This window comes from Zingiber officinale, chromosome 7A (assembly GCF_018446385.1).
Source record: "Zingiber officinale cultivar Zhangliang chromosome 7A, Zo_v1.1, whole genome shotgun sequence".
Lineage (NCBI taxonomy): Eukaryota > Viridiplantae > Streptophyta > Magnoliopsida > Zingiberales > Zingiberaceae > Zingiber > Zingiber officinale.
The window spans coordinates 113,353,145-113,380,651 of NC_055998.1; the positions used below are offsets into that span (position 1 = coordinate 113,353,145).

Genomic DNA, 27,507 nt, shown 5'->3' on the forward strand with positions numbered 1-27,507 from the left:
TTACTGTAGCAGTACTATAGCGACACTCTAGCAGTAATGTTGCAACACTGTAGCAGTACTGTAGCAGTTGACTGGTACACTGTAGCAGTCGACTGGTTGTCGAGCATTGGGTAACGGTCGGCTTCACTTAAAGGACCAGTTGACTGGTAGCGGAAAAACAGCTTAGTGTTTTCCTCTCGAGCTCTATTTAATAGAGCTCGAGGTACTTGGGCATGGTTGACGAAATAGACTTGGTTAAAGTCTATTAGAGTCTCCCAAGCCTTCGTGATCCGGCGGTTAGAACACGGGACCCCATAGCGAGGGGTCAACGCCACGTGGAAGTCAAAGGGCCAGGTGGTCGACCGGAGAAGGATGAATCGGCCTCCCGACCGGCCGACCAATGAACATCCGATAGTAAAAGGCGCCCTGACAGGGATCGGGGTTCCGGCGCTCGATTGAACAGTAAAGAAGGGTCGGGCCGAGCGGACGTCATGATCGTCCGAAGACATAATGTAACACACTGCTAGTAGTCCCTACATAACATCTTACCGAAGATCTCCCTAGCATGCCGATGGAGAGAGAAGGCCGGACGTGAAGTAAGTGCCGTCCGACCAGGCGTAAGTAGAATGCCGGCCGGACGGACGCCCCGTCCCACCGGCCGGATGGACGCCCCGGCCTGTGGTCGGTAGAGGAGGACCAGAACATCTTATGACAGCTGTCAAGTCCTATGGCTAGGCCATACTCCAAGTCTGACAACGAGGTGTTCTGTTGTCCCATCGAAGACGTGATTGGACTGTAGCAGTATGGCGTCAGGTAAGCTTTCTGACAGACACATACCGAGGTATGGGCTGCGGACACGTATGCGCCTCGTTGGACGTGCAGGAGCTCTTTCACCGCTTTATATAAAGAGCCTTATACTTCGCCGGAAGTACGCGCATTCAACACCTTTGGAGCCACTTGTTTCATTGCTTGCTTGCCTGATTTGAGCGTCGGAGGGTCGCCGCCGGGAACCCCTTCCCGACCCGACTTCTGTGTAGGTTCGCAGGAGTTTCGTACGACTAGCCGGAGATCTACATCAGCGACTCGGAGAGCGCCACGTGCCCAGCGTCCGTTGATTCAGCATTCGGACAGGATCAAATTAGGCACCGTCTGTGGGAATGGGGTGGGCGATTAGAGGAAGACTGCGGCAATCCCTGGTGTTATGTGTGTCCGTTCGGTGGAAGGAGCAGAACATCGGGGTCCATCTCTTCTTTGTCCTAGGCCGCTCGACTGCTACTTCTTGGACATGAGGTCTTGGATGAGCTCGAATTGCTTCGGCCCGTGGTCCTCTGGGTGGCTGATGAGAAACGTGCGACTTTCGTTCGGCAGGAGGAGCCCGCTCGGCTGGAGTTTCTTTTTTCTGGGCCGCTTGCGCTTCCTCCACGTTGATGTATTCGTTGGCCCGGTGTAGCATGTGATCATAGTCTCGGGGCGGCTTCCGAATGAGCGATCGGAAGAAATCCCCATCCACGAGGTCTTGTGTGAAGACATTCATCATGGTCTCCGAGGTGGCCGTTGGAATATCCATGGCCACTTTGTTGAATCGCTGGATGTAAGCTCGGAGCGATTCACGGGCTTCTTGTTTGATGGAGAACATACTAACGCTGGTTTTTTGATAGCGCCGACTGCTTGCGAAGTGGTGTAGGAAGGCCGTCCGGAAGTCCTTGAAGCTTGTGATGGATCCGTCTGGCAACCTTCGAAACCAACGTTGAGCCGATCCAGATAGGGTGGTGAGGAAAACCCGACACTTCACCCCATCTGTGTATTGATGCAGGGTTGCCGTGTTATCAAACTTGCCCAAATGATCATCCGGTTGCGCTGACATCGTCGTCTTCCATTTGATACGGAAGGCAGGTGGCTCGGGGAAACACACGTAGAAAAAGTGTTCCTTCCAATGTTTGTTGGAGCTCGACATGTTATCAAAAAGGACGAAACCTATCCTAGATTGAAAAACGAAGGTACCCCACTCGGCTTGCTTTGGGTAGTAGAAGTAGTGAAAATTTTTGGGGTCTAGGGGAATGCCGTTCAGTTTAAAGAGAATTATCACCCCGCTCAGCAACCTTATAGAATTCGGAACTAGCTGGCCGAGCGGGATGCGGAAGTAATTGCAGACTTGCACGAAAAACTCATGGGGTGGAAAGCGTAGCCCGGCCAAAAATTGGTCTCGGAAGAAGAGAATGGTGCCGGGCGGCGGTTCATGAGGTCGATCGGCCGGTGTGGCTAATACTATGTGGTGGTCGGAAGGGATGTCGTAAGTCCGAGCGAGACGCAACGCGTCCTCCTCGTCAAAACGGCTCTCCATGGTTGTGTACCATAGACCAGGAGCGCCGCCGTTCGACTGCGAGGTGCTAGTCATGGTCGAAAGACAAGAATGCGGAACCAAAAGGGAAGGTTCGAGCAAGGAATGAAGGGAAACCGACTGAATGAAACGATTAACATAAAGAAGAAAACGTAGGGAGCGAGGAAAAGGGTCTTACGAGCAAAAGGGGATGGTCGACTGGGGCCTGGGGGTTGCCGAAGAGTGGAGGGGCAAGGTCGCCGGAGAAGAAAAAGAGCAGAGGGGCGCTGGAGGAGGATGAAGCAACAATGCGGCGAAAAAGGAGTCGCGGGCTTTATATCGCCGCCCGAGAGCAGCCTCCACCGTTCGATCCAGGTCGTGAAGAACGAGGCCATCATCCAGCCGTTCATTTCAAACGGCGACCGTCCCATCAGAAGTGACGCCACCGCTATACACTGACAAAAGCATGATCGCCACGTGTCAGCAGAATATAGGTCGCATTTAATGATCACCCCTTACCACGCGCAGCACACGTGATGGGCAGTAGGGGAGAGGATGGGGCATGGATTCCAAGGGAATACAAGGCATGGGCAAAGTACCGCCGAACGGATGAGCATCCCTAAGCCTGGCCGAGCAGATTAATGTATCGGTCGTTACTCTATCAGATCGGCAGTCTAGTCGGTCGGAGTTCGCCTCCTTCGACTAGACTTGAGGAGAAGGCAAGTGATCCGACGGTTAGAACACGGGACCCCATAGCGAGGGGTCAACGCCACGTGGAAGTCAAAGGGCCAGGTAGTCGACCGGAGAAGGATGAATCGGCCTCCCAACCGGCCGACCGATGAACATCCGATAGTAAAAGGCGCCCTGACAGGGATCGGGGTTCCGGCGCTCGATTGAACAGTAAAGAAGGGTCGGGCCGAGCGGACGTCATGATCGTCCGAAGATATAATGTAACACACTGCTAGTAGTCCCTACATAACATCTTACCGAAGATCTCCCTAGCATGCCGATGGAGAGAGAAGGTCGGACGTGAAGTGCCGTCCGGCCAGGCGTAAGAAGAATGCCGGCCGGACGGACGCCCCGTCCCGCCGGCCGGACGGACGCCCCGGCCTGTGGTCGGTAGAGGAGGACCAGAACATCTTATGACAGCTGTCAAGTCCTATGGCTAGGCCATACTCCAAGTCTGACAACGAGGTGTTCTGTTGTCCCATCGAAGACGTGCTTGGACTGTAGCAGTATGGCGTCAGGTAAGCTTTCTGACAGACACATACCGAGGTATGGGCTGCGGACACGTATGCGCCTCGTTGGACGTGCAAGAGCTCTTTCACCGCTCTATATAAAGAGCCTTATACTTCGCCGGAGGTAGGCGCATTCAACACCTTTGGAGCCACTTGTTTCATTGCTTGCTTGCCTGATTTGAGCGTCGGAGGGTCGCCGACGGGAACCCCTTCCAGGCCCGACTTCTGTGCAAGTTCGCCGGAGTTTCGTACGACTAGCCGGAGATCTACATCAGTGACTCGGAGAGCGCCACGTGCCCAGCATTCGTTGATTCAGCATTCTGACAGGATCACTTCGTGTGATCAGTGTGCTTGTATTCAAGTGTTTGTGGCGAGGTTTCTCCACTGATAAGGAGCTTGAGCTAGCCGGAGGTTTTCCGGGGAGTCATCCATCGACGGATCGGGATCGTCCACCTTACGGACAGCCGTGGAGTAGGAGCTTTAACTCCGAACCACGTTAAATCAACGTGTTAGGTTTGCTTTCTCTTGTTAGTATTTGTTTTTGTATTTCCGCTGTGCATTAACATTATAGGAAGCGATCGATTTGGGTGAGACGCTATTCACCCCCTCTAGCGGGCGTCAAGGTCTCAACAAGTGATATCAAAGTTAGGTGAGCTCTTGTTGGACTAATCGCCAAGAGAGCGGCTAGAGGAAGAAGATGGAGTCGGAGGGACCTCTCGGATGGGAGGTCCGAATCCCACCTCCATACGAGCGCGAGGATTTCGACTATTGAAGGAAGCGTATGGAGATGTGGTTCCAAATGAATTAGAACCAATGGATTGCATTGGAGGAACCGTTTAAAGCTCCAACGGACAAGAAGGAAAAGTGTCTCCGACGTCGATATTGGATTGATGAGCAAAGGGAGCAATCGGAGACGGACAAGGAGGTAACTAGAATTTTAATTAATTTATTACCTCCTAATGCGATATTGAATGTAGGTGAATACGAGAATGCAAGTGACCTTTGGAAAAAGGTAATTGCGCTTCATGAGAGTCCTACACAAATCCAAGAAGAGAAGAAACCCAAGGAGAAGGACTCATTGGTCCAAGAAGAGAAGGACCAATCGAATGTTGACACGAGCTCAACATCCGAGGAGGAGAAGGAAGATGAGGAGGTATCATCCACATCTTCAAAGGAGGAAGAAGTGGAACCGTCCACATCTTCAAGTGAAGAGGAAGAAGAGCAATCCAAGGAAGAGGAGATCTTGGAAGCTCAACCCTCCACCTCAACTACCAAGAAGAGCACAAAGGATCACATCAAATGCTTTGAGTGTGGTAAGATGGGGCACTACAAGAGTAGGTATCCTTCGCTCAAGAAGGTAAAGGAGGTAAACCCTAAATTCACTAAAGTTATTTTACAAACTAATGTGAGTTGTAGGAAGAAGAAGGAGAAGAAGCACATTAGGTGCTTTACATGTGGTTAGTGGGGTCACTACCACACAAAGTGCCCAAGGAGAGGAGAGCTCAAGAAATTGGCGCACTTGAAGAAATGGGAAAAGAAGAGAAGCACAAGTCAAGGGGGAGCTTCAAAGGTAAAAGGGAAGGTGATCCCTATTTTGAAGTTTAATCCAATCTCCAATTCTTATATGCTTGTTAGAAATAATGTATATTATTTACCTAAGCATAATCATGGATTTAGGTAAAATGATAGAAATAGGGTTAACATGGTAGATAACCCTAAGAAATCATACACTAAGGGTAGACCTAATAAGACCCAAACCACTTTGTTTAAGGAAAGTGGGTGAAAACCTAAGCATTAATCCCAAGAAAGTGAGACACATGCCTAGGAAGGGTAGGTCTAGGAATGTATTTGATGGACATGTTGATTCTAGGGTTAGAACCCTAGAATTGGAAAATCAAGCCTTGAAGACAAAGTTTAAGGAAATGGAGAAAGTCTTAGAGAGGTTCATTATTGGACCTAAAGGACTTGACATGTATTTGGGTGGTCAAAGATCCAAAAATATCAAATTAGGTCCCTCCAAGACCAAAAGGAGGTCAAGTGCTAAGGTAGCACATGACATTGGTAAGGGAGGTGTGACCAAGGACAAGGGAGAGTTATCCAAGGCCAATAAGAAGGAATATGGTAGGGTGACATATAATTATGGCAAGGATGGGATGTCCAAGGTTAAGGACAAGAAGAAATTAACCAAAGACAATGTGTCTAAGGTTAAGAAGGTGAGTTTTGTAGGCCAAGTGTCACCCGAGGTGCACCGAAGTGGCCTAGCCATAGTCGATGAGTCACCAAGGGAGGTGACTAAGGTTAAGATTCCTAAGTTTAGGAAGAGCCTTTGGGACCCATGGTAGATGGGTTATCAAATGCACCAAGTGGTTAGGAGACGGACTTAAGTCTCTAACCTAGTGGGTTAGCACAATTAGGATGTGTTTCATGCATAAAAATATGACATTGGGGGTCATATTGCATAAAAATTAGTTTTTGATGTATAGATGTCATATAAACCCATGCTAGGGAAGTATTGTGATTTAGTATGGGCAGATACATCAAGAGGAAGCCAAAACTAGGACTTTAGGTGAATGTACAATTGAACTATTTAGTTAGTTTTGAATTTTATGCCAATCTTGGGATCTGTGATAAATATATTTTTATATATATTTTTCCCAAGTATACATGGATAAAATATACCTCTCCACAAAATTTGATATTTTTTGGAGGTCTGTGGAATTTTTGGCGCATTTATGAAAGTAAGTAAAAAAGATTGATTTTTGCCCAAAAAGAGTTCCAGTCGACTGGTACAGTTACCAGTCGACTGGTAACAATGTTTTTGAGCACAGAATGTCTCTGTAAGCTCATTTTGATGAGGCCAGTCGACTGGTTCCGATACCAGTCGACTGGTAACAATGTATTTTGAACACAGAAGGTTCTGTGAGTGGAAATCGAAGGAGGCAGTCGACTGGTACCTAGTTCAGTTAACTGATACCAGCCTAAAAGTGTTTTTCAACGTTGTTCTTGACCGTGTCAACTCGTTTAAATGTATGAAATCCATGGGGGGTAAATACATGAGTTTAGGTTAATTTGGATGATATGTTTTCAATAATTGGGATATTGTTGGAGCTCTTTTTGATGTATGGCAAAGGGGTAGAAGTTTAGGTTTAAGTGGGAAACCTATACACCTTTGCAAGAAATCCTAGCTCGAGGGGGAGCTTAGGTGAAGGGGGAGCGATTGTTTAGGCAAAAGGGGAGAAGTTTACCTTTGCGAGAAATCCTAGCTCAAGGGAGAGCTTAGGTGAAAGGGGAGCATAGGGATTTAGGTTCCATTATTTATGCATGAGTTGATTTTCATATTTATTTGCATATGTATTACATTTATGTTTCCCTAACTTAAACAGGTTGTCAAACATCAAAAAAGGGGAGATTGTTGGAGCAATCTAGGTGTCCTAGGTTTTGATGTTTGGGCAAAGGTTTAAGTTAGGTTTATTGTTGTATTTGATATGCATTGTGAGTGTACAGGATACAAGTACAATAAGGAAAGTCCAAGTGTGATCTTGAAAAATGAGGAAAGTCCAAGAATGAGTCTTGGCGGTGTAAGTCCAAGCATGTAGTCTTAGCAACGTAAGTCCAAGTGTGACTTGGCAATGGATGAAGTCCCGGAGGTGAGGAGCCTCTTGGAAAAGGAAGACCCGACAATATGGACAAGGCCGAAGAAAGCTCCAGAAGGCAAGACGTGAAGGATGGGGAGACATCCGAGGGATGCGAGGCTGATGGAGGAGGCTAGGTCTAGGTTGGTCGGGCGAGGACGAGTGCTGAGTGATTATACTCAGGGTAAAATTCTATGTGTTTTAGGATTTACTGCAGCAGTACTGTAGCAGCACTGTTGCAACACTATAGCAGTACTGTAGCAGTCGACTGATTACTGTAGCAGTCGACTGGTACACTGTAGCAGTCGACTGGTAGCCGAACGTTGGGTAACGGTCGGCTTCACTTAAAGGACCAGTCGACTGGTGCATACACCAGTCGACTAGTAGCGGGAAAATAGCTTAGTGTTTTCCTCTCGAGCTCTATTTAATAGAGCTCGAGGTGCTTGGGCATGATTGACGAAATGGACTTGGTTAAAGCCTATTAGAGTCTTTCAAGCCTTCGTGTGATTGGTGTGCTTGTATTCAAGTGTTTGTGGTGAGGTTTATCCACCGATAAGGAGCTTGAGCTAGCCGGAGGTTTTCCGGGGAGTCATCCACCGACGGATCGGGATCCTCCACCTTACGGACAACCGTGGAGTAGGAGCTTTATCTCCGAATCACGTTAAATCAACGTGTTAGGTTTGCTTTCTCTTGTTAGTATTTGTTTTTGTATTTCCGCTGTGCACTAACATTATAGGAAGCGATCGATTTGGGTGAAACGCTATTCACCCCCCTCTAGCGGACGTCAAGGTCCCAACACTTGAGACACTGGTCAAAGCCTCTTTTTATAGCCAATTCCGAGCACGTAGAACCCCTCCGGGCGCTTGGATCATTGACGTGGGTTTAGCCAGTCATCATGCTCCAACTTAGCTTTGGAATAACTTTTCTGGTTCGGGTGCCCAGACCAGCTCCGGGTGCCTCGACCGTCCGGGTGCCTGTTGCACCCGCCTGGGCGCTAGTGTCACCTGGGCGACACTGGTCTAGGCACTCGGACGACTCTGGTTTGGGTGCTTGGACCACCACCTGGCCCTCGGACTCCCTTTTTTGCACTTCTCTTTTCTACAACAAAGAGTTAGTTCAGGCAAATAATATGCAAAGAACAATAAGATTTGACAACATTCGGACTGTCTAGTCCTGACTTTGAGTTTCGCTGAAACTCTAGGTCAGACTGACACCTACTGTTCCCTCTTCAGGGAACACATCCTCAACTACTCCTCTTAAGAGAAATTACTTTTTGCCAGAGCAGTTCTTCAGACCGTCTAAACTTTTGCTCAACGTCCGAGACTTTAGAACTTCATGTTGAATGTCCAATCTACGACCCGTCCAGTCTTTCACCTGATGTCCGTAACTCCTAAATTTTCACCTAGAGTCCTCGACTCTAGGATTTCGCCCAAAGTCCTCGACCCACCAAGACTTCGCCCAGTCCCCCGAACTAGGACTTTCCACCTACCTAACCGCAGCTAGGACTTTCCACCTGCCTAACCGTAACTAAGACTTTCCACCTGTCTAATCATAGCTAGGACTTTCCTTTGCCTAAACTCACTTAGGACTTTCCTGTACACTTAGTCAACTTGTTAGATAATAAGACAGCTTAACTTTGAAGCTCTTTGCTATTATCAAAATATAAGTTCGATCGTCTGGTACTCTCTGCATCATTTCCATTGCCAAAACATAAATATTTCTTGACAGTTCCTCTTAGATACCTTAGTATCCATTTCACAGCTTCCCAATGCTCTTTTCTTGGGTATGATAGGAATCTGCTTACAACTCCTACAACATAAGAAATATCTAATTTTGTACAAACCATTGCATACATAAGGTTACCAACCGTAGATGAATATGGTACCTTACTCATTTCTTTTTTCTCTTCTTCAGTTTTTTGGACATTGAGATTTGCTCAGCTTGAAATGTTCAGCTAGCGAAATTTGCATAGATTTTACATTGTGCATGTTGAACCTCTCAAGAATCCTCTCAATATAAGCTTCTTGAGATATCCACAACATTCGTTTGGAACTAACTCTGGAGACCTTCGTTCTAATAATTTTCTTCATGACACCTACGTCTTTCATGGTGAAGGACTTGCACAACGCGTTCTCTGTAATATTTGTTTTGTGCTTTCCAACAATTAACATATCATCAATATATATAATAAAAGAATGATGAACTCACTATTTTCATACTTCTTTATAAACACACAATGGTCTACGGTGGTCTCCTTGAAATTATGTTGGGTCATGAAGAGATCAAATTTTTTGTACCATTGTCTTGGAACTTGCTTCAAATCATATAGGCTTTTCTTCAAATGACACACCAAGTGTTCTTTGTCTGGTTCTTCAAAACCTCCTGATTGCTCCATATAAATTTCGTCCTCTAAATCTCCATATAAGAATGTTGTTTTAACATCGAGTTGCTCAATCTCCAAATCAAGTTGGGCAGCTAGAGCAAGAATTGCTCTAATAGATGTCATCTTTACAACTGGTGAGAAGATTTCTTCAAAATCAACGCCTTTCTTTTGGTTGCACCCCTCAACAACAATTCGTGCTTTATACCTGGGGTTTGAGTTGTTCTCTTCACTCTTGAGCTTGAACACCCATTTGTTTCACAACACCTTTCTTCCTTTTGGCAATTCTACCGAATCATACGTCTAGTTCTCCTTCAAGGACTGAATCTCCTCATTCATAGCTTGTAGCCATTTTTTTGTCATTCATCTCTATTGCTTCTTCAAAGCTTTGAAGTTCCCCTTCATCAGTAAGATTAGCATATTAATCTGAAAAATACATTCTTGATGGTTGTCTTATTCTTGTGGATCGTCTTACTTGAGGTTCTTGATTCTCCTGATCATTCTCCATTGTCTAATCTTCATTAATTTGATTAGGTTGCATCATATGAACAACATGTGATATGGTGCATAATGATAGGATCAGGTCGTCGAGAGTCAAGGAGACGTGACAGTCAGAAGTCAAGGAGACGTGACAGTCAAAAGATAAGGGGATGTGACAGTCAGAAGTCAAGAAGACGTGACAGTCAATGTTGGTCCCTTGGTTGCCGGCAAAAGGGGAGGGGTGAATTGCCCTAAAAAAATAAATCAACCATTTCTCGACTTATATCTTGAATAAGAACACTTGTAATTAAAAATAAAGAGACTAATTAAAAAGAAATGGACACAAGAGGAATTACTTGGTTTGCAATCAGAAGATTGCTAATCCAAGGAGAATGAAATGCACTTTTCTGAAGATCTCCTTTGGGCGGAATAGCCTCTTACAACATTAATAGCTCACAAACAAAAGTAGAACAAAAATAATGAAATTACAAGTTATTGTTTTAACTGTTGAAATCAGCGCTATATTTATAGCACTGTTCCGGGCGCCTGGAAGGGTTCTGGGCACTTGGAGTGGGATAGAATTATATCCCCAACACGTCGGTCAACGACCATGTCACTCTTGATAAACTTTGGGTTCCAAGTGCTCGGACTCTATAGGCTACAGGCGCCCGAAATGGCTTCGGACGCTTGGACCACAAAGTCAACAAGGTTGACTTTTTGTGATTCGGTTCCTTTGCTTTGGTTCTGCTCATCTCGGTTTGGGTCTTCTGCTCCAGCTCCACTAGCTTGGGTGATCTCGGCCATCCGGAATAGGGCTCACCCGAACCCAGCTTCCGGTCTTCTCCTCGAGCAGCCTTCCTCCCCGGTTTCTAGTCTCTCGAATGTCGCATACATTCTTCTCATCCACTGGTGTACTCTTCCGTGGCACCTCTTCCCTCGGACGCACCGAGCCCGTCGACTCTCTCCAGTGCCATCCTTCTCGTTAGCCATGTCTTCCGCTCGACTTCCTGTGCTCCTAAGCTCCTGTACACTTAGACACAAGGGTTAAATCAAATATGACCTAACTTAACTTGTTTGATCATATCAAAATAACCTTAGGATTTCAATAGTCAAAAATCAAGGGGATGTGGTAGTCAACAGTCAGGAGGACGTGACAATCAATAGCTAGGGAAAGAAAAGGTAGGACTGCCTGGTGTCGTCAGATGAATAATGCTCGGTCCGGTGCTTACAGATTAGGATACCAGATCTGAATCAGGATGTGCAATCTGGGTGAGGCCTAACCTACTCTGACTGATCAGGTTGTCACAGCTCGGTTATATCCAGGTCTGATTCTCTCAGTAGACCAACTTCTGATCAGCTCTTGAGTGATCTCACCACAGCTCTCCTTGCTCCTCAAGACTTAGGCCGGGTGTTATGCCTGACAGATCATCCCGAGCTGCCCTAGTCATACTCGGTCGGGACAGAAGGTGCTACACGACAACAAGGTCTGAGAATCACAACAGTCTGTCAGAGAATAACTACTGTATGTCAGAGAATATTTCAATGGTCTGCGGTCATTTGTGAATGGAACTTTCTTCTAGTCCACAAAAGGGTGCCATGCATCCTCTATCACCAGACAGGCTCTAACACCTGACATTCCCTGACATCAGTTAGGCTCCAGAGGTACGCAATGTCATATAAAAAGGGAGATTCTCTCCCTTGAGCAGGTACACTCTCTCGCACATTTGCACTTGTCTTCTACTTTTCTTTCTCCTTCATACACTGTTCTTCTGGGGCAAAAGTACCTGACTTGAGCGTCCGAGGGCCTACTCCGGGGACTTTTTTCCTTGGTTTCTAGTCTCTAACATTCCGTGTGCTTGTCTGAGTGTGCGTAGAAATCAAGTACCACTGTCTCAGTCATCATAGTCCATCAGCGCCACGTGGGGGTCCATTCTTATGGGCACATACAAGAAGGGTGTCCCAATCGCCTCTTCGTCAACGCCAGCAATAGCTCATATTGCCTTCGTCTGACTCAAATTTCGGACAGGATCAATTTAGCGTCGTCTGTGGGAACTTCTTTCACCTGTTTTGGAGCGTGAAGATGGAGGACACCGGAAGAATCAATGTGACCAAGATAGCAGGGGAGTACGAATTGTTCAAGGAGGCCAAGAGACGAGCAACTTCCGAAAAATAGACCACTGTTTCATGACTATACAAGATGCCTGTAGTTTTCAAGGACCCGATTCACGTTTCTGATAGAGGATCTAAGAGGAAATAGCCTGAGGAGTTCCTCCCGGCCTTCTATCGAGAGCCTGGCTGAGACTATTACCACAAGGGACTGGACTATTATAATAAGAAAAAAACAACCGCAGGCCTCCATAGAGGAAAGCTCCCCGCTCAGGGGCTCAAAGAAAGGAAAAGTTATAATCCTTAGGGAGGAGCCCCGGGGGAAGCCTGAGGAGCAAGTGCCCTTCTCTCTAAGGGTACTCGAGGAGAAGCTACCAAAGGGGTATAAGCCCCTAGCTATCGGAGAGGATGATGGTAGCAAGGATCCGGAGGATCATCTCTGAAAGTTTTGGAACGCGACGCTGTTGTACCAATACAGCGACACCATTAAGTGCCGAGTGTTCTTGAATACTCTGTCTAGCTCGGCACAAAAATGGTTCGATGGATTGCCGAATGGGTCCATCACCTACTTTCATGACTTCAAGAATATTTTCCTACTCCACTTTGCCAACAGCAGGAAGTACCAAAAGACAGACCACTGTCTCTTTGCCCTCAAGCAAGGGTCTACCGAGCCCTTGAGAATTTATATTAAATGCTTCAACCAGGTGGCCCAGAATATCCTATCCGTTACCTCTGAAATATTGATGAGCACCTTCTCCCATGGACTGGTAGAAGGGGAGTTCTTCTGAGACCTCATCCGAGAGACCGTGAAGAACTTCGATGAGATGCTAGGGAAGACCGCTAGTTACATCAATGTAGAAGAAGTTCAGGCGGCTCAGCGGAAAGCGGACAAGGTGCCTGCTCCTGCCAACAAATCAGAGAAGAGACCACCCCAACCTCTAGCTTAGCCCCTTCCACGCGTTCGGGATGCTCCACTGCAATTCCCTCCCGGTCAGGATTTCAAGCCAGCCCAACGTGTGGCAGCTGTCCAAGCCCCAAGCCCCAGTCAGTAGGGGTCGCGTTATTGCACTTACCATAGGTCCCACACCCATACTACAAGTGATTGATTCCAATTCGCTCGTGACTCCCGGCACGTAGCTGAGCTGGGCCTACCTCTACCTGAGATCACGCCCAAGATTCAGAGGCTACTGGCCGACCAACATCCCATAGCAGGTCAGTCTGGTAGACCCCTGCCCGACAATGCATGACAAGGAAATCAGCAGCCCGGTCACAACCAAGAGCCAGGAGAAGCCCGGGAAGAGGAGAACAAGGGAAATGCTGCCATCCGAGAGATTAGCATGATCTCCGGAGGGCCGATAGATGGAGATTCCGCTAGGGCTCGGAAATCTCATGAGCATCGCCTGGAGATACACGCTGTAGGATGTAGCCGGGAACAAGCTGTTGGTCCCATCATTATTTTTGGGTCGCAAGACCTGGAGGGGCTAGAGCTTCCTCATGATGATGTTTTAATAATTAAACCTATCATAGCCAATAGTCGTGTGGCCAGGGTTTTTGTTGATACCGGAAGCTCTGTCAATGTGTTGTTCAAGAGTGAATTCGAAGGCATGTAGATCGACTCCAGTGAACTCTAGCCCATGATCACTTCATTATACGGCTTTACCGACAATGAAGTAAAACTCATGGGCCAGATCAAGCTAGCCATATCTTTGGGTAGCGAGCCCCTGGTGAGGACGCGGAGGAGTATTTTCATAGTAGTGGATTCACCATCCTCGTACAACGTCATCTTAGGGAGACCGACACTACATGAGTTCCGGGCGGCAGCCTCCACTTTCCACCAGAAGATCAAGTTCTATGTGGGAGACTAGGTCGGGGAAGTCAGAGGTGTGCAATTGGTCTCTCGCAGGCGTTACATTGACATGGTGAAGGTGGATGCTCGCAAGGCTCAAAGAACCCAGGATGGCAGTATCCACGTCATCCAAGAGGAGCCTCTGCCTATAGTAGAGGAGTCCATCCCTTGGGATGAGGTCCAGTTCTATCCCGAGTGTTCGGAAAGCCTCACCAGCATATCGAGCGACCTGCCTATCGAGATCAAGACAGACCTAGTTTAATACTTGACGCACAATAGGGACGTCTTTGCTTGGTCCCCCGAAGAGCTACCCGGAGTTAGGCCTGAGGTGGTGCGCACAACCTACATCTTCTGCCCATTTCCCGACTGGTCAAGCAAAAGAAGCGGAACTTCTCGGCTGAGTAAAATAAGATTATCTAAGCTGAGGTGGACTAGCTCTTGAAAGCACGACATATTAGAGAAGTGCAGTTCCTGCCCTGGCTCTCTAATGTGGTCCTGGTGTCTAAACCCAACAATAAGTGGAGAGTCTGCATTGACTTCCGGGACCTCAATCACGCTAGCCCCAAGTATTGCTACCCACTACCCAGGATTGATCAGATGGTAGACTCGACCTTGGGTTGCGAAAGGATTTGCATGTTTGACACTTACCAAGGGTACCGCTAGATCCCTCTAGCATAGGAAAATAAGGAGAAGGTCAAATTCATCACGGCAGATGGTACTTTCTGTTACACCGTCATGCCTTTTGGATTACGAAATGCAGGAGCTACCTACCAAAGGATGATAGATAAGATCTTCCGGGAGTAAATAGGGCGGAATGTAGAGGTCTATGTGGATGACATCCTCATCAAATCCACTCTGGCCAAAAATTTGATTGCTGACATAGAAAAAACTTGCAGCACACTACGACAATATGGGCTGAAGTTAGTGCTTGTTTGGAGCAGGGGGGATTCTTGGGATACCTCGTTACTGAGCGGGGAATTGAAGCTAATCTGGAGACTGTCCAAGCACTTCGAGATATGAAAGCACCTCAAAATCTGAAGGAAGCTAAGAAGTTGGTGGACCGAATAACTACAGTGTCCAGGTTCATATCTCGGTCTACAGATCAAGCACTGCCCTTCTTCAAGGTGTTCAGGCGAGCAACCAAGTTTCAATGGGATGAATAATGCAACCAGACCTTTGAAGAATTGAAAAAAACACTTGGAGACCTTGCCCGCACTATTTAAGCCCATTGTGGGGGAACCACCCTGGGTCTATCTGTCAGCCACCCCTGAGGCCATGGGGGCGGTGTTGGTGAAAGAGCAGGATGATGTACAACGGCCAGTGTCCTTTTTCAGCCACTTATTAAAAGGAGTCGAGTCCCAATACACAGACCTAGAAAAATTGGTTTATGGATTAGTACTCATGGCTCACCATTTAAGACCTTATTTCTTGTCACACCCTATCACAATCCCGACCAATAGCACCATGGGGAAGACTCTTACTAACGTAGAGGTAGCAGGCCATCTCATCAAATGGGCAACTGAGTTAGGAGAATATGACATACAGTACAAGCCCCGAACGACAATTAAAGAGCAAGCCCTAACAAATTTTCTGACGAAGGTCCATCAACCTGATTCCCAAGAAACTTGGAAGATCTATGCAGACGGGTCATCCACCCAACATAGAAGTAGAGTGGGGATACTCTTGATATCCCCTCAGGAAGAAATCTTGCAACTAGTCATAAGGTTAAATTTCAGAGCCACTAATAATGAGGTGGAATATGAGGCGCTATTGGCAGGACTGTAAGCAGCTTGGCATGTAGGAGCCGCTCGGGTGGTCATTTATTTAGATTCTCAGCTCGTAGCTCAGCAATTAGCGAGCAACTTCGAGGTTAACAGTGACAAACTGTAGCTATACCGAGAAGCATATGAGAAAATAAAAGAGGATTTCAAAGAAGTCACAGTGACTAAAATTCCTCGAGTAGATAGCCAAAGGGCTGATGAACTAGCTAAAATAGCCAGCTCTTTGACCACTTGGGTGCTAGACAGGTCGATAGCCCAGATCTTCCTAATAGCTCAGATAGACCTGTAGAACAATATCGAGGAACTAATCGATTGGAGAACCCTCATGATCATTTATCTTCAATAGGGCGTCTTGCCTGTTGATCTAGAAGAAGCCAGGTTGATCAGGAAAAGAGCTCATGTATATACTTTGATCGGGGACTAGCTGTACAAGCGAGCATTCTCTAGACTGCAGCTCAAATGCTTAGGAACGGAGGAGGCAAAATATGCTTTGCAAGAAGTACATCAGGGGTGTTGTGATAACTACGTTGGAGGGAGGATGCTGGCTCGAAAAGTATTATTGGCTGGGTATTTCTGGTCCACTCTACAGAAAGATGCTTAACAACTGGTGAATACTTTCTTATCTTGCCAAAAACATCAGGACCTGATCTATCGGCTGACCAACACTTTGAAAACTTCAATAGTCTCATGCCCCTTTGATTAATGGGGCATGGACATTATGGGACAATTCCCAATGGCACCGGGTTAGAAACGATTCTTGCTCATAGTAGTGGACTACTTTTCTAAATGGGTGGAAGCAGAAGCCCTAGCCAGGATTACTGTAGGAGCCGTTATTCAATTTCTCTAGAAGAACATCTTATGTCGATTTGGAATACCGCAAAAATTGGTCTCAGATAATAGAAGACAATTCCAAGGGCACAAGATCCAAGAATGGTGTAGAGGATTTGGAATAACCCAGGCCTTCACGTCCGTGGCTTATCCTCAAAGTAATGGGTAGACAGAGGTCACCAACAGAGAGATAGTTCGGGGGTTGAAGGTCAAGCTAGATCAGGCTGTGATTGGGTGGAAGAGCTACCTAGCATCCTCTGGGCATACCATGCGATTCCACGAGAAAGCACCGGGCTCACCCCCTTTCAGTTGGTCTACGGTAGTGAAGCAGTTGTGCCCATAAAGGTTGGGGTGCCATCTGTCAGAAGGTAGCTGTATGACGAGGAGAATGACGAGTGGCAACTTTCAGAACTAGATTTTATCAGTGAAAGTCGAGAGCGAGCAGCCGCCGGATTAACTACCTATAGGCAGTGGATGCGTCAAAATTACGATGGGAGGGTGATCCTGTAGTTCTTTAGAGAAGGAGACTTAGTGTAGAAAGGGACAAAACCTATAAGGGAGGTAACCAAGTTAGCACCTCAGTAGGACTAGTCATATAAAATTGTTAAAAGATTAACATCAGACACCTACTACCTGCGAGATGCTCATGGTAGGAGGTTGGACCATCTTTGGAGTGCTAACTACCTCCAACCCTATCGTACTTAAGTGAATCACTCCTTTGTAAGACTTGAGATTGAGACAACATGACTGGTCGGGCATGAAATGTTCGGTCGGGATAACTAGATCTAGAATACTCATGAATCTTTAAGACCCACTTAGGTCCCCATGCTAGGGTTAAACGACTCGAGCTTCACTGAGTAAGGACTAAGGAAAAAAGCATAAAACCTAAAAAGGAAGTAGTAGAAGGAACAATGAAAATTAAATTAACTTTTATAAGTACAATGGGCAAGATTTTCATGTACAATAAGAAGGGTTATTTAAATTTCGAGAATACATCGTCGGACATCTCTCTGAGGATTCGACGATGATCCAGGAGTTCCTCAGGAGGATCAGGAGACAGATATCTTCCCTCCTTGAGTTGATGGAGTGTTCCTACTGCCCCATAAGCCATAGATCTGATGAAGCGATTCCCCACTTGCGAGCCAAACTCCGGAGAGCATAAATATTCTTCCCAGCTTACTTGTAGATGGTCGCTCTCCCTAACCTTGTAAGTTTCTAAGGCAATAACGGAGCTAGATAAGGCAGACTGAGTCTGAGCTAGCTCTGTCTGCAGAGAACCCAGCTCTGTTTCCTGAGACTCCAGATCTTGTCTCTGGTCCATAAGAAGCATGCCCATGGAATTCATCTCTTATGTCAAGCTTGAAGTCATCCAGAGCTATAGTTCGTTGAGTTAGTTCTGACTGAGCCTCTTGACACTTAGCCTCAGATGACTGTAGGAGAACTTCAAGCCTACTCTTGTCATCTCAGAGGTGGTCGATCTCTAGTTAAGCCTCTCCCAGGGTTTGTTCTTGGGAGGCATTCACCTTCCTTAAGGTCGCCACCTTCGCCTTTAGTTGGGACACGACTGAGGTATGGTCAGATAATTGAGACTCCAGGTCGGCCACACTATCCTTTAAAATTTTATTCTACTGATACAGGAATGAGAACGTCTAACTCAATACTAGGGACTCAACATAAACCTATACAGGTAAGTTAGCAGGTAAGCTAGTGGTTAGAGTAAAGAAAAGAGACGCGATAAGGGAGAGTGAGGGCCTACCGCAGCAGATCCTTCGGAGAATCGATCCAGTTGAGTGGGTAGAGGAAGAGTATGCATTTGCTGTTGACTCTCCTCCCAATGAGTCACTAATTGTCCTCTCAGTGTGAGATAGCTAGTCTTGGCATTTGATTGATGGCACAAGCCCCATTCTGAAGGCTTGGTGGCTCGGTAACGGTGATAGTTAGAGTGCTGCGATTGTGATGGCCCAGCAGCGGTCTTGCTGGGGTAAGGATGAGTCGATGTCCCAGCAGCGGTCTCGCTGGGGTCGGGATGCGTAGAGGCAAATGGTCAGGAGGAGGAAGGTCCGGCCTGGGTAGTGGGGGTAGCTTGAGACGCTGGCATATGAGACATCTTGGTGGAGGAAGAAGGCCTGAGCGAAGCATTCGGTGTAGCCTGGGACACTGGCACAGAGGGCAGCTATGTAGCAATTTCTTCTTTAACGACCGGAGCCTTCCCTCGCTCAACTCCAGTCTGGTCTCTCAACTCCAGTCTGGTCTCTGGACGGCATAACAAGGTCTCTCGAGAGTTGTGGATTAGGAATGGAAGTATAGGTTGATCAGGATGCTGGAATAGCAGTCTGAGCCTCGAATACCAGGCCGAGTTCCATAGGTCAATGTCTTGGCCTACATGAGAACGGTTGTTCATTTGAATCTGACTCCTCTGATGGGGTTCGAGGTCGATAAGTTAGAGGAGTTGGAGGAGCATGCCTTACAGATCTAGGAACAGGCCAAACAGGCAGGGATGCTTGAGCAGCCGAATGAGGAGCAGTTGAGGTAGCCACCCCTAGAGGAAGGGGAGCCGAATGAGAGAGACCCCTCCTATCCAGAATAATGTGTCCTTGGCGATTTATTTCCATATCAATCAGGGGAAGAGGCCTGATCAGGGATGCTTGAGTTAGAGTATTTGCTACAAGAAGAGCACCAAAATTAGAGTAGGATGACAAAGACGAGTTTGGGCAGGGTAAGCCTTACCTAAATAGTGTGGTAGCTCTGAAGGGATACGGCTCAACCTGAACAGAAACAGCACATCTTCGGTCAGAAGCAGGAGCAAGTCTAAGCTCCAACATGCCAGTTATACGGAGGCCTCCATATTAGGGTATGTCTAAAAGTCCCCTAGATAGGGCACCAAAGGAAGAGTTGATCGTTATTGTGTAGGTCACTCTACGGCAAGGGGGAAATGCAGGAAGAAATACTTATACTTCCATTCTGAGTCTGAGGATGGGAGAGGAGCAAAGAAAGTAGTCCGAGTGCAGGTCTGGAGACGGAAAAGGCCCTCACTATGACGATGAAGGGTAAAGAAGTAGTGAAATAGGCGAGGAGTCCAAGGTACGTCACACACTTCACAGAGGAGGACGAATCCACACAAGATCCTCATGAAATTGGGGGTAAGTTGACAAAGAGGGATGCAGAAGTAATGACTCACTTCAGAGAAGAAGGATGGATGGGAAGACAGAGGCCAGTGACAAACTATTCTTTGAAAAAAGTCACATAGCCCATCGGAGGGGAAGAGACCCTGTGAACCTCAAAGGGTATGATGATATGTGTGGCTATCGAGATTTCATATGAGAAGCGGAGATCATCCAGATCCATGCCGATGAAGGTCAAAACTTCGGGAGTGTAGGCAAGCGCAGGGGAATCCATGAGAGGGTATGAATACAAAGCACAAGAGTCAGAGTACAACAGGTACTAGAAACAAGAGGAAGGCTTACATTGGAGATGAAAAGTTTAGTGAAGTAGAAGGAGAAGAATATTTATAGCTGTCAAGGGGGCACAGAGGGCCTCGTCATCAGCACTTATCAGACGGTCCGTGCCTAAGGTAGCTGGCGTCAGCCATAGACATAAATGTAATGATGGCCATAGGATCATCCTAGAAAACCGCACCAAGCGGGCGTGTCGAAAAAAGCAGAGGAGAGGGACACGAGGGGGATAAGGGTTTGTTGTGGCTTCGGGAGCAAGAGATGCTACAACAGCTCCCCCTCGGTCTTGTAAGGAGACTCTTGAGTAGCCTGGCTCATGACTAGGTGAGTAGCGAGATCACACAAAACTCGGTCAGGAGCCCTAGAGTAGGCTGGTCTGGCAATTGATCGGGTAGCTACATCAATAAACTCGGTTGGGACATTGAATTGGCCGATCAGGATAGACACCCGGTCAGGTAAAGGGGCCTGTTCGGTCGCAAGTGTTAACGCCTACATAGATGTTAAGTTAACTAAATACTTGCAAGAGGGATAAACACTTAACAAACTACTTGAACATATCAAGTGGAAAGTAGCGTGGACTATAGGTGAACGTACTAAGTGAACAATACATTGCACAGAGATAGTCCGCCTAGACACATGCCTTTCATAATTTTCAAATCAAAGTTATAGAAGGAGGAAAATTCTTACATCCTTGGAAGAGAAGGATACAAGATAAGCACAGACTAGTCATCAAAAGAGGGAAAAGCTTCATTAGGAAGCTCTCGGAGAAGGCGAGCGCGATCCAATAAGTTGTCAGGAGGGGCTGACCGGAGGTAACCTTTCTCACAGAGCTGCAGTAGGGCCCCACACCACCATAGCAAACTATCCGATCAATGAGACTGCCTATCTTAGCTCCAAATTCTTTGGAAGTAAGGAAGGTGGCCTTATAAGCTTGTAGGCGAGCCACCTCACCAGCTTGATAGTTTTTCAGCTCACCCTTAGACTTGTCTGCATCAACTCGGACCATAGCTAGCTCTTGATGTGTAGTGGTGGCCTCGTCCCGAGCCTTAGAGAGGTCTGCCTGAAGAGACTTGAGGGTAGCCTTGGCTACCTCCCACTGCTTCTGAAAGGCAGTTTCCCGATCAGCGCTAGCAGATAGATCTACCTTTTTGGCCACCATATCTCCCTCAAGAGCAGTGTGGGCCTCTTGAAGCTCTCACAGCCACGAAGAGAGGGCGGTCACCTTAGCTTCCTTCTCTTCCTGATCGACCAAGATCTAGGTACGCCTCAGTCCCTCAGACTTAAGCTTGGATTGGCTTGTCTTCATGGCGGTCTGCAAGGTCTGTACTTTCCTTGACTCTTCTTGAGCCATGCCCCTGGTGACTTGGGCCCTCTCCTCGACAGTCTGAAGATAGGATTGCATCGGGTTATCAAGGGTGGTCAGATCACAAACGTAGCTGGTGGTCATGGGAGATTCCAGTTTCCGAAGACGAGCCCTCAAAGACTCCTTCTCTCGCTGCAAACCGACCATGTACTGCGATATGCTCAGACCCATGACATAAGTTTATCAAGAGCAGGGGAGGATTAGCATTATCTCAAGGATATTAAAAAGAAAAATAGAAAACTCACCTATACTAGCCGTTGGGAGAACAGGTCAGCCAACTCCAGTTGCGGGCCTTCCAAAATTTGGTCGGCAATAGTTTTCCATGAGTCAGCCAGGACCCCGTGGAGTTGCACCTGACCACAGTGGGGAGAGGCACTGGTAGAAGGAATAGAGCCCAGCACTTGTAGAGACAGCAGCTGGAAGGAGGAGGTGAAGGCATACCTGCTTTTGAGGTGCTCCTTGGGGCGGGAAGAAGAAGCAGGTGCCAAAGTAGGAGCAGAAGGTGTGGAAGCCTCGGGCTAGTCTCCCGCTTAGGAGATGGTCTTCTCTGAAACGAGGACAGGAACGGGACAAGATGTCACCACCTCTGTTGTCAGGGGAGGGGTCACCCGGGTGGGGGTTTTGGCTTTAGAGGAAGTCCGAGACTCAGGTAGCCTCTGTGATGAAGACTAGACTATCGGAGTCACGCGTCGCCTTTTGCGCTAAAGGCTCAAACGCTGCTTTGGAGGCAGTGAGGGAGCCCTCTCACCCGTAGTTGCCTCAGTGGAGAGCGATTCGATTTCGAGGGTCTCAGGGTCCCCATATTGTTGCGAGGAAGCCTCCACTGAGGCGCTGGCCTGAGAGGTCGGAGGAACCTCCTGACCTGCCAAAATCTCTTGGCCTCGCTTCTTTAGAATCTCTCTTGGAAACTTAGAAGAGTCGAGGGCATAAGCGTGAAACATGGTAGCTTCTGCAAAACAAAAAGAATATACCTTAATTAGCGAAGACCTGGAAGGGGAGACATTGGATCTTACCAAAAGGAGCGCTCAAAGGCGTCTGGATAGGGCTAAGCCCGAAAGCGTATAACACACTATCTCACAGTAGCAAGGAAAGCCGAAGCTGCACTCCCTCCAGTTTCTCAAAAGTTGTGAGGCAGTCTAGCTAATGTTGGTGATCACGCAGCTCAGAGGGAGTTGGAAGAGTGTAACGCCACTCAATAGACCAAGACACGGGCTCAAGCAATTGGACATAAAAAAAATCAAGACTTCAAGCCCTTGGTGGAAGAAGGCATTGCCTCGAAAAACTTGTACCCGCACTACAAGAAAAAAGCTAATAGACAACACTTTTAAAGCGTTGTCTTTGTGCCTGAAAAAGCGTTGTTAAAGACATTGTTGTTAAAAGTCTGCTCAATGACAACGCTTTTAAAGCGTTGTCGTTTGTAACGAAGACAACGCTTTTGCAACGTTTTAAAAGCGTTGTTATTTTTTTACAAAGACAACATTTTTTGTAACGCTTTAAAAGCGTTGTCGTTTTAAAGAAAAAAATTTTAAAAAAATTATTTTAAAATCATTATTTTTATATTTACGAAACTATTATTTTTCTTTTACCATGTCCATATTCGAATTTTACATATAATCAACTCAACTAATGATTTCAAACTCATACCAAAATAATAGAATTCTGACATTGAAGTAATATTAGTATTTAATTACATTAGAAGCTAGTAAATATCAAAATTAACACTAATTCTGTTTCAAAGTAGATAGTGATATTCACATATAAAACAAAAGAGCACAAAATAACTAGCCGACCTCAAAGCCAATAATCTGTTTACTTCTACTAGCTACACTCAAAAATTATTATCGGCTTAAGAACGGGACAAAACAGTACAGTAATTACTACCACAATACTGAAGAAGTAACTTGTCTTTCTCAATCTATTACAAGAATAAGCAATTGGATTTTGGCTAGGATCTTTGTGAGCTTTGAACATATTGAACAGTTAGCCTGAAATATAAACAAAAAATTACAGCCAATAGTTTGAACCAAAAAATTACTTATACTAGCTAGTTTCTATAAATGAACCAAAACTCATTACTCAAAAATGAAATGCTTGCAGAAAGAAAGAAAGAAAGAAAGCTTGCAGAAATGCAACGTTTCTTCAAACTGCAGAAAGAAAGCTTGCAGAAATGAAACGCTTTCTTCTCTGCAAATGCTTTCTTGCAAAAAGCACTGTTGTTGCAGAAATGCAACGTTTCTTCAAACTGCAGAAATAAAGCTTGCAGAAAGAAAGCTTGCAGAAAGAAAGGCAACGTTTCTTCAAACTGCATTCTAAAATGCATGCAGTTTCTAATATGCATTCTAAAATGCATGCAGTTTCTAAACTGCATTCTTCAGTTTCTAATATGCAGAGAAAGCTTGTAATTTCTCCATTCTAAAATGCATACAATATTTCTTCATTCTAAAATGCATACAGTATTTGCAGAAAGAAAACTAAAATGAAACGTTTAGAATATGAGTTTAACTAATAGTGGAAAATTGCCAACTTCCTAAAGAAAGCTTGTAGAATTTTTAGTTTAACATGCTTGATAGACTTAAAGCTTGCCAAAAATCTTACATAAAGCTTACAAAAATCTTGCAGAAAGCTTGCAGAATATTTGCAAAGAAAGCTTGCAGAATATACTTAATGTTGTGCCATTCATCACAATGTTGATCACTGAACCCATAATGACTTAGCATGAATTAAGGGCAACAAACTTAAGACAAGAAAGTACTTCAATGTATCTGAACTACAGCTTAATTGTTGCCCTTGTAATTTTTTAACTATTGTTGATGTGGCTGCAGCCAAGTAGGAAAAAAATGATCTAGAGTTTAAGAACTGGAGCATCTCCACCTAAGTGACTAGTCACCAATGATAATTAGATTGTGTACAAAACAAAAATTATCCATATTAGAGTGTCATTGTGTTGATTAGAATTGGAGCATCTACATCCAAGCAACTAGCCACTAGGATTGATAAGAACCCACTAATAAACAGCAGTGAAAATTAATAAGCTGGAGAAACTATTGCTCAAAAATCAAATATATTTTACTAGGAAGTCAAAAGGATACCACTAACTAGAGCATTTTCTTGAATGCTGGTGAAGACTCTCACTGTAAGATAAAGAAAAAGTAATTATAAACTGTGTCCAGCAAAATGTAGTAGGGGTTTAGACAAATAAAAGTATTCCTAAATGAACTTTCACCAACAGCTTTTAGTCTAGCGAAGTGTATAACAACATCAAACCTGTAGAAACAAGCAAAATTATGTCATGCAATGTTAAAAAGGATATCCAAACAAAATCAAAAACAGAAAGGTAAATGACAGTGAAATAATAAGCAACGAAGGTATAAATCACAGTGTATTAGATTTAGGCTTGACAGCCTCAGCATGCAACGCCAAACAAACATCTAAAGCACGCTTACTATAACAATATAACATATGTAATGCTCTTGGGATACTTGTTGACAAAGTATGTTTCTTTTTTGGTTGTTCAAGCTTCTTCCTTCGAGGCTTCTAATAATTTCAAATGATGACAGTTAGATAGGATGATTAATAAAAAAAGTGACAATTTAATTTAAAATAAAATCTAACAAATACCTCATCTTGGTTCACTACCAAAGATAAATAACTCCTTTAAGAAAACTGAGGCAAAGACTATTAGCTAAATCCTGTCTAAAGAAAACAGTGATCACATGACCACAATATATCAAAAAATGTGTAATGACTTTATTGCAGTTACATGTATAAAAATTAAGGAACATAATATCCACTAGCATTGAGCATTTACTCCTATAAATTGGAAATATTAATTCTTTATGATATATTTTTTCAATGGATAATTAGAAAGGTGTGCTTCTTAATTTGGGAGCCTTAAATTCGAGTTTAGATTCATGTCCCATAATTAGAATCAGTTAACAATGCAACACCACATGATGATTGTTTACCTTTGAGCAATACCATAGCTGAAGATATTGCCTTCAAAATGGATGTTCCTTCTTTAGGCGTTGGATCAGTGAATTCCTTCAAACTCAAAACATTTGCATCGAATATTGACCAATATTCATATGCTTACAAGGTTGGTCTGCACAAAAATAATAAATTGACCGCTTAATCCATAGCATATAGTAGCACATTTTCCCAGTAAGAGACATTGAAATGAATTCCAACAACTTATCAAAAGTCATAACCATCTTGAAGCATATTGTATTGCATGTAGAAAGAATTTTCAAATTTCTAGAGCAGATAAAGAGTATTACATAATAAGTTATTTTTAGTTCAACAAGATTATCAAAGATAAATAGCAAGCAACCAAGTATGAGATGGACCAAATTTTCAGTAAAAAATGAATCGAGAAGGTATGGCTTGAATCAGAAAAACTTGCTCCAACAATTAGTGCCCAAGCTGTACATTACATGGTTTAGAAAACTTTATAGGCTAAGCATCACGCAGCTACTGCTCTAGGAAAGTGCTTAAGCACAGATGCCTATAGCTATCAGATGCTTATGCATTGCATATCTGTTTCACTTACAAGCAAGCACAAGCTTAAATCTAAAGTAGAAACATATAGAACCAAATCTAGAAGAATACCTAGAATGAAATGAGACATTTAATGGCATAGTGGTAAAGTGCAGAAGTGAGCCATGACCACCTGCAATTGATTGGGAAAAGGAATCAAGAAGGAAGAATCAACGAAGATGAAAAACCCAATTTGTTTTGCTTACCGGAGTTAGGGATTTCCAAAATCCCAAGTCGGTCTTGGGCAGCTCGGTAACCCTAGTATCCCAGAAGATGAGCATTAATATAAGGGAGCTAGCCGGCGGCGAGGGAGAGCGTGGAGGTCAGCCAAGGGTAGGGGAAGGCATTGAGAACCTTCTTATTGTAGATGTTGAACACCACGTTCAGCGCCCACCACGTGGCGAAGTAAAATCCAATCTTGACATTCTCCGCTACCGCCAATCGGCTCTCCTCCTCACCACCGATCGGCCATCAAAGCCCTAACGAGCTGGGGAACCCCCTTGGCGGTCTTCGCGGAGAGCCATCCCTCCTCCTCCATTAGATTGGCGACTAGGGTATCGATCTCGTGCGGCGATCCGCACCTAGACAAGGTGGAGATCATCTCTGTGTAGAGGTTGAGATCGACATGGTACCACTGCTTGCTTCGAGTGGTAGTGAAGGCTTTCAAGGCAAGGCATGACTGATCCTAAAAAACAACCTATTGTTTGAAGGTGTTCAGAGGAGAGATTCGTAGAGAGGGTTTCGTCATAGAGGGGTTGGACGGAGAGGAGTTCGAAGGAGAGATTTGAGGAGAGGGGTTTGTCGGAGAGGGGTTGGACGGAGAGGGGTTTGAAGGACACGAGTTCGGGAAGGGAAGGCTTTTTAGGGTTGGCATAAAAATTTCGAGGCCAGAGGAAAGAAAACACTGATGGGAAAAATACGGTGAAGAGGAAAAAATGTGTCTAAGGGAAAAAAATCATGTTATTTTGACAAAAAGGTTCAAAGACAACGCTTTTCAAAAAAGTATTATCGTAGCTCTCAAAAAACTATTCATAGACAACATTTTTTTTATAAAACGTTGTCTTTAGTTAAAACAAATTGTTCAGAGACAACACTTTTAGTGAAAAGCGTTGTAAAAAAAATAGACAACGCTTTTTATAAAAAACGTTGTCTTTTAAATGTTGTAAAATCTCAATTTTCTTGAAATGCCGGTTTGGGATTGCACCATGAAAACACCCGGTTTCGAGCGTTTGAGGTAATAAAAATGGTGAAAAAGCTGAGGAGTCAAGGGGATTTAATACAAGTAACAAAGAATCACTATTCCACACATAGAATGGAAGACATTGGGGGAGAATTAAGATAGTGGAATACCGAAATACCTGCTCATAGAAGAAAAGAAAGGATGGACAGGAAAGTGAAGACCGCCGAGAAGTTGATCCTTGAAAAGCGTCACAAAACTGGCAGGAGGAGAAGAAGGATGGTCATCGGGCCCCGGAGGGCGGAACTTGTAGGCTTTGGAAAGTTTCAAACTCGACTGAATTGAATTAAGATCGCTCCTATCCAAGTCAGAATGGAAGTATGCGTACTAGG

The 27,507-nt window shown here is 45.2% G+C and overlaps 1 long non-coding RNA gene across 10 annotated transcripts; it reads right to left on the reverse strand.

The window, feature by feature from the left end:
- Positions 1 to 23,109: 23,109 nt before the first annotated feature.
- LOC122002079 lies at positions 23,110 to 26,867 on the reverse strand. 10 transcript variants are annotated; one of them, XR_006117576.1, is made up of 5 exons: positions 26,145 to 26,866; positions 26,011 to 26,071; positions 24,492 to 25,504; positions 24,009 to 24,111; positions 23,110 to 23,387 (listed from the first exon to the last, which is right to left on the reverse strand). It is a non-coding gene; the product is annotated as an uncharacterized LOC122002079 (long non-coding RNA). The 10 variants fall into 10 exon arrangements; XR_006117575.1 differs by having other exon boundaries at positions 23,998 to 24,111; XR_006117573.1 differs by having other exon boundaries at positions 24,009 to 25,504; positions 26,145 to 26,867.
- Positions 26,868 to 27,507: the final 640 nt, after the last annotated feature.